Source organism: Gossypium raimondii, chromosome 8 (assembly GCF_025698545.1).
Source record: "Gossypium raimondii isolate GPD5lz chromosome 8, ASM2569854v1, whole genome shotgun sequence".
Taxonomy (NCBI): Eukaryota; Viridiplantae; Streptophyta; class Magnoliopsida; order Malvales; family Malvaceae; genus Gossypium; species Gossypium raimondii.
Genome location: NC_068572.1, coordinates 23,714,672 through 23,723,460, shown reverse-complemented (window position 1 = coordinate 23,723,460; position 8,789 = coordinate 23,714,672).

The window sequence follows — 8,789 nt, the reverse complement described above, 5'->3', positions numbered from 1 at the left end:
CTATTACCATTTCATAAATTTGGTATTATTCTAGGAATAGATTAGCTAACGTTATATGATATCGTAGTGGATTGTAAATTGAAATAAACCGATTTGAAATATCAGACTAGTGTAGTGATTATAGTTGAGTCTGGTAAATCATATAGTACAATTAGATTTATTTCAGTTATGTTATACCTAACCTGAAATGTAATGACCCATTTTTCAGTGGTTTCGGGACCACAAATCTGACGTCTGGGTTCTTAAATATTATTAATTAATATTTATGAGTCAATTATATTATTATTGAAGTTTTGATTTAATAAATTTTGCTAATTAATTGTATAGTCAAGTTTAAGTAGTTAATTTTTGAAGTCAAGTGGTTTTAGAAAATGAGGAATATGGTCCTTTTTTCTATAAATTAAGCCCATAAGTATTTTTATTAAATATTTACTGAGTGTTATTAGGGTCATATTAAAGTTTGGTTAAGAAATTTTAACGTTTAGTTAGTTAATTAAAATGACTAATTTGAAAAAAGTGTATAAGTTGATTTCTTCATTAAAAGGGTTAAATGGATGTGGAATCTTAAATGAAAGGACTTAGATCGTAATAATACCATATATTAAGCTAGTGGATGTTCGTGGTTTGGTATTTGTGTAAAATTTGATGATTTTAAAGGTTAAAATAGTAAATATGTACTTAGTAATTAAAGTAAAAGATGACAAAATGTATCATCTTCCTAAATGTTTCTTTTCCACGAATTTGAAGACTAACATAGAGACTTTGCATGTAAGCATTTTTATTTCCGTTTTAATGATTTTTATGTTTTTGTTATTGTATTAGCTTAATCTAGCTAGCCCAAGGGTCAATTTGTAAAATTTGTTTAGGGACTTACCATGTTAAAGTTAGCATGTTTTTTTTAATTTAGATGATGGATTATTATTTTAGTTGCTAAATAAATAATATTTGTTTAGATATTTTGATAATTTTTAATGTTTAGGGATTAAATGGTAGAAATAGTAAAATTCAAGGTAAATATTGTGAAATGATGATAAAATGGGCTAATTATGAACCTTATGAAAACCATCTAGCATGATTTTTAATTAACAATGGTTAGATTGTAAATTTTGGGATTTAGGACTAATTTGCATAAAAAGTAAAACATTGGGGTAATTTTAAAATTTTCCATTAATAAGGGTTATAAGTGTATTAATTCTTTTAAGTTATTTGAAGGGTTTAATTGAGTGAAAAATTATTATTTAGATCACAAAACGAACCAAACGGATCAAAACTGAGGAAAAGCTAAATGTTGGATTAGTCGATGGCTCTGTTTTTACAATTGTATTTGTCGAGGTAAGTTCGTATAAGGATTAAAATCATTATTTTGGATATTTAAGCTTTTTTAAAATTAAATTGATAAAGGTGTGATAAATTATTTTTTGGATCACTAGAGAAATTAATCAAATTAAAGGATATGTAAACAATTATTAATGTGATTGGTGAAATTGTATTTGGTGATCGGAATTATAGATTGTCTCTTTAAATGTTTACTTTGATTAAGGTAAGTTCATAGTGTTTTGATATGTAAATGTAAGTTTGTTGAGATTATATTATTGTTTTAGTTATTTGTATAAATGTATGTGAAAATTCATAAGTTGCTTATATAATATTGGATAATGAAATCAAATTCATATGAAAATGAATAATGGATGGTGACAATCCTTGTGATCTCACATTTTTTACATGAGCATAATGAATTTATATTATGTGTACAGAAACGATGAAGTGCCTCTGGTTGATACATATGTATAAAGTTACCAGATTTTCATATAATGCCCAGTTGAACATAGTAATCGCTAGGATACAATTAGCATGCCAATAGGGTTACTATGCAGAATTGTACGGGATTGCACTTCGGTGCCTCTGTTTGCACTTTGGCACCTCTGCTTGCAATCTGGTGCCTCTATTACACTTCGGTGTCTTTGTTTGCACTTTGGTGCCTCTGATTGCACAACCGTGCCTCTGTCTGCACTTCGGTGCCTCTGTTATGTATTTATAATGCTTCTGGTATGGTGTAGTTACCCGAGTATCCAAGTCAAGTTACTAGTTCATCGGGATATGAAATAAATGAATTACAATCTATTTATGTGCTTATATATTATAGCATATTTATTGAATTGGTAAGAGAAAGATATTTTAATGAGTTTCTTAGTTTCATGTACGGATTATTAGTTTGAGTAAATGTGATTTATGGTATGAAAAAGTCCTTTGAGATGGACGTTGTTTTGATGTATTTGGATTGAAAAGGGGTAACATTTGAATTATGTGGACAAATGATTTATATAGTGAAATTTTTTTCATGATATAAATTGGTAATTAAAGCTTTACAGAGTATACGACTATATGAAATGATCTATGATTTAAAGTAATGATATGGAATATATGATAAGTATAGTTAAAAGAAAATGAAGGTATATGTGTGACACCCATAACCTATTTCCGTCGCTGGAATAAGGTTACGGAGTATTCTCGTACATAACTGAACGTTTTATAGCCAATAACAATTAATTTAATAAACTCATAAGAAACTCGAAATGGAATAAATCATGCATTTACAGGCCTTAAATTGAGCCTACGTGGCTTTAAAAATAGCTTTCGAGTAATCAGGGACAAATTCGAAACAAATTAGAACATTTCAGGAAAAACTAAACAATTGCACCTACAGGGGTCGCACGGCCGTGTGACTGAGCCCAAACCATGTGGCTCAAAACATGGTCGTGTGTCCAACCGTGTGTTCACCTATGTAACTCACTAACTTGGCTCACACGCCTGTGTCTCAGCCCGTGTGATAGCTCATGTGAATCCTATACCAAACACGCTTAGGTCACATGCTCGTGTGTGACACACGGCAATGTGATAGCCCGTGTCCCAGGCCGTGTGTGCCCAAAAATGACCAAATAATGCTATTTCCTCACCCAATTGCATATGTAACTAAACCAATTCATAATACATGTTCACAAGTCTATAAGTACACCTTTAAACAACCAAAACTTGTCATTTTCAACTACTTAAGATCACATTATAATGCTCAGATCAAAACATCACCTAGCTATCATTTACAAGTCTCAACATGAACATAACAAGCCACTTCAACCAATTTATACCAAGTTAGAATGACACATACCATTCCATGATCATTCTTACAAATTTAGCATAATTTATAAAAACCATACTTACTAAAATTCACATTCAAAACATCAAACACCAAATACTAAAACTTAAGGACTACCATTCTATATCCAAATACCAAATAAACTTGCATAACTATGAGATATAGCATAATAACCATTACTTTGTTACATGCCATATAAGCCACAATGCTTATAAAATCTACCAAAAGTGTCCTCGGGATAGTGTAATTCTTCAAGTTTGATCCGATCTCCCAACCACAAAATGTAATTGGACTGATTTGCAGTAATGGTTCAAATGTAGGGACTACTCCGCAACCTTGTCTTTTCCACGATCGTTAACACGTTCTTGATATATTGATGGAGCAAAGCTAGTCGAATGGAGTTCCCTTCTTTTCTCTAGGGTTTCGGCAAGATAGGAAAAAAATAAAAGAAGATGATGATAGAATTCATCTTTGTTTTAGTTCAATTAAAACTTATTTAAGTAATTACAACTTTGCCCTTTTTAATTTCACTTGATATTTTAGCTAAAATAAAGCCAAAATCGTCCGCTCTCTTCCATAATGGTGTAATTACCATTTAGGTACCTTCCTTTACTTATCAATTATCATCTTGAACCTCTAGTTAATGGAACTCAACTTTTGCAGCTTTTACAATTTAGTCTTTTTTACTTAATTAACTATCAAAATAATCAAAACGATAAAATTTCTTAACCAAATTTAATACGACACTAATGACCTTATAAATATTATATTAATAATATTTACGAACTAACATGTCAAAGTTGTAGTCCCGAAACCACTATTTCCAACACCACTAAAAAACGGGCAGTTACAACTCTCCCCCCTTAGGAAATTTTGTCGTCAAAATTTTTACCAGAAAATAAGTTGGAGTACTGTGATTTCATCGAGTCATCAATTTCCCATGTAGCTCCTCAACCCCATGCCGATCCCATTGAATTTTGACTAACGGTACTCTTTTATTCCGGAGTTCTTTTACTTCAAATGCCAAAATCCTGATTGGTTCTTCAAAATGCGATAAATCTGGTTGTATCTCAACCACACAAGAAGTAATTACATGTGAAGGATCTGACATCCACCATCTTAGCTTATAAACATGAAAAGCATTATGAATCTTTTTAAGTTCTGAGGGTAAAGCTAATCTGTAAGCTACAAGACCAATCCTCTCTATAATCTCATATGGCCCGATGAACCTCAAACTCAATTTCCCTTTTCTACCAAACCGGAGCACTTTTTTCCACGGTGAAACCTTCAAAAATACTCGACCACCGGTAGCAAACTCTATATCTTTCCTTTTCAAGTCAACTTATGATTTTCGCCGATCCGACACTACTTTCAAACAATCCCAAATTATCCTGAACTTGTCTTTAGTTTCACGAATCAAATCAGTATGAATTAACTTAGATTCGCTCAACTTTGACCAGTAAAGTGGTGTCCTACATTTTCTCCTGTATAAAACCTTAAACGGTGCCATTTTAATCTTGAATTGATAATTGTTATTATAAGCAAATTCTGCCAATGGTAAATACTATTTGTATGGCGAAAAATGTCACATTTATACCATTAATAAGAGTTTGAAGTATTTTATTTCATAGAAAGACTTGAATTTGAGACAGCACAGATGACTTGAGTTGATGAAAGATTATGATCTGATTATTGATTATCATCCGGGTAACGAAAATGTAGTGGCTAATGCTCTAAGTAGAAAATCTCTGTTTGCTTTACGAGCATTCAATACGCGGTTGTCATTGTCCGTTGATGGTTCAATTTTAGTTGAGTTAAAAGCTAAACTGTTATTTCTACAATAGATTTGTGAAGCTCGGAAATGCGATGATGCGTTAATAGCTAAACGAAAATTATATGAAATGACTCTTGATTCAGATTTTCAAATAGGGTTTAATGATTGCTTACTATTTAGAGGTTTTGTGGACTCTTGATTCAGATTTTCAAATAGGGTTTAATGATTACTTACTATTTAGAGGTAGAGTTTGTGTACCGAGAGATTCAGAGTTGATTCACAAGATTTTGTACGAAGCTCATTGTGATAGATTGTCCATTCATCCGGGTAGCACTAAACTATACAATGATTTGAAACAGATGTATTGGTGGCCGGGAATGAAGCATGAGAGTTTAGATTTTGTATCGAGATGTTTCGTATGTCAGCAAGTAAAAGTTAAACATCAGGTACCTTCTGATTTGTTACAACCAATGATGATACCGGAGTGGAAATGGGAGCGTGTTACTATGGATTTTGTATCATGCCTACCCCTATCTCCAGGAAAGAAAAATGTTATTTGGGTTTTTTGTTTATCGTCTAACGAAGTTAGCATATTTTATTCCAGTACGTACAGATTACTCCCTTGAGAAATTAGCTGAGTTATACATCTTTAAGATTATCAGATTGCACGGGGTTTCAGTTTCAATTATTTTAGAGAGAGATCCTCGATTTACGTCGCGATTTTGGAGTAAATTGCATGAAGCTTTAGGTTCGCGATTACATTTTAGTACCGCTTTTCATCCATAGACAGATGGCCAATCCAAACGAGTAATTATGATACTTGAAGATATCCCTCGTTGTTGCGTATTAGAATTCGAAGGTAACTGGGAGAAATATTTACCCTTGGTAGAATTTGCATACAATAATAGTTATCAGTCAAGTATAAAGATGGCACCATACGAAGCTTTATATGGTCATAAATGCCGAACTCCTTTGTATTGGACCGAGCTCAGTGAGAAAAAGATTCATGGAGTTGATTTGATCAGAGAGACTGAAGAAAAAGTGAAAGTAATCAGTGGCTATTTGAAAGCAGCTTCAAATTGACAGAAATCGTATGCAGATTTGAAACGTAAAGATATTGAATTTCAAATCAATGACAAAGTGTTTTTGAAAGTAATGCCTTGGAAGAGGATTCTTCGTTTCGGTCGAAAAAGAAAGCTTAGTCCGCGATTTATCGGGCCGTATGAGATTACCGAAAGAATAGGGCCAGCGACATATCGATTTTCTTTACCGTCAGAGTTAGAAAAGATTCATAATATGTTTCATGTGTCCCTGTTATGACGGTACTGATTAGATTCTTCGCATATAATTTCTCTGGAAAATATTGAGATTTAACTCAACATGTCATATAACAAAGACCCGATCAGAATTTTAGCGCGAGAAATTAAAGAGTTAAGATACAAAAATATAGCTTTAGTGGAGGTTCTTTGGCAATGTCACGGGATAGTGAAAGCTACCTGGGAACCCAAGGAAGCTATTAGAAAACAATATCCTAATATATTTTTCGGTAAGATTTTCGGGGACGAAAATTTCTTCAGGGGGAGAGTTGTAACAACCCATTTTCAGTGAAATCAGAACAGTGGTTTTTGGACCACAAATCTAACATCGAAAAATTTATTTTATTTTTATTTTATGGTATGCATTAGGTTAGTAGTGTTGTATAAAAATTTAGTGAAGAAATTTATCATTTGCATGCTTAATTTGATAAAAAGGACAAAATCACGTAAAGTGCAAAATTGGTGTTCTATTAGGAAAAAGTGTCAATTTCATATGAAATTGAAACATGAGAGGCCTTAACTGGTAAATAGACCCTTAAAATTAGTAGTGGACAAATTTGGACATCATATAAGTAAATAAATAATTAAATAACAAAAAAATAAAATAAAAACCAAATTACCTTGTCCATCCTCTCCTAGCCAAAACTTTGAGGAAGAAACCACCATTGTTGAACATTCAACATTTGGCCAACCTTTTTTCTTGTGCATGTAAGTCTCTTTCATCTCGTTTTTAATGATTTTTATGTTTTTGGAGTCGTTGTAACTTAATCTAACTAGACAGGGACTAATTTGCAAAATTTTTAAAAGTCTAGGGTTTACCATGAATTTATGTTAGTTGTTTTTGATGCTTGATGGATGAAAATGAAAGTTTGGTAATAGTTGAACAAATTTTGTAAAAGAAATTTTGATGAATTTCTCAATTAGGGGTTAAATTAAGAAATAGAAAAATATTCATGGTTAAATTGTGAAATAAAGGAAATGTAAGGATTTCTATGGACTAAGTTAATATTCGGCTAGCATGGGTATGGATTAAATTGCATGAATTTGCATTTTTATGAGCTAGGGACTAAATTGTATTGAATTCAAATTCTTGAGGAAAAGTGTAATTTTGCCAAAACATTATTTTTGGATTAAATTGAATAGAATGAAGTTTGAATTAGTTAAAATTAATTATATGGATCAAGAAAAGAAATGCACAGATTTAGATCAGGGAAAAAAAGTATTGGATTAATCAATCATTTTTCTTCGTACGTGTTTGAGGTAAGTTCTTATATTTAATTAGCATTAAATTTTGTTTGATTTAAATGCGTTTCAGTTATATTCTTAATATTATCACTCTACAGAAATATCCAACAAATTTTTGATGACTTTTGGATCCCGTTTGAACCTTAGGAATATATAGCATACAAATGACATGTCATTAGGGGTTACCATGTTTTGGGTGCTGGTCTCGTACGTCCTACCGGTGGCTGAGTTTTCGGCATATGCTGCAGTTACTTGACAACTTGTGTGAGCAGCACCATGTATTTACATCTTGACTGACAGCTTGTGTGAGCAGATCCATTTATGGCTTGAAAAAGAGCATTGATATGAAATATGAGTTAGTAGTGGTTCGACCACATGTAGGCACTTAGTGTGCGAAATTCCCTCATATCCAATAATATTCTAGTGGTTCAACGGGTATACAAAAAGTGAAGGATCGGTATAAGCATCGACTTATAATGTCATGAAAGCATGGGAAAGGTATGATAAGATATTGATTAAAGATTTTAGTATGTTTATAATAGAATGAATGTTTACATGGAAAGGTTAATGAAGCTCTTTGTTGTATAATGGGTTTGGTTAATTTATATGCTAATTATACTTGAGAATTGTTGTTGGTGCTTAGGCTTGTGCCAAGCAATGTTGGATATGTTCACCATTCACTTTTAAGCTTTTATAATGAAATGGTAAGTAATGTTAATGATTTACAAACTTACTAAGCATTTTATGCTTACTTGTGTGATTTTCTCTTACAATTCTAGTTAATCGGAGGTTCGTGAGATTTGGAAGCTTGTCGGAGATCCATCACACTATCCATTGGTTATATCGGTATATTTTACAGATTTTGAATCATGGTTATAATGGCATGTATAGGTGTCTTGTTTAATGAATTTAGCCATAATGTGTGGCTTGTATATATATTATTTTGGTTGATAAATTAGTTGGTATGTTATTATGATTATATGGTATTTTGTGTTGGTTAAGATAATGGTAAGGAAATGTTGATGGGAGTGATATAGTAGCAATTAAAGGTTGATGTGGAATGAATGTGGCATATTGTTGAAAATGGTTACTTTTTGGTATTTTGGAAGTAAGCATCTTTGGCCATATTAGTATGGTGCAATGTTAGGTGAGAAATGGTCATTTTTGCATGGGTTGTTTATGAACTTTTGGTATAAGATCATTATGACAAATGTGTTAGTGAATTTATTTAATTAGTATTTAGTTGTGGATTGAATTGGTTAGGTGTTTAAGTAAAATTGTTTTGTTGAATTGAGGTGTCATT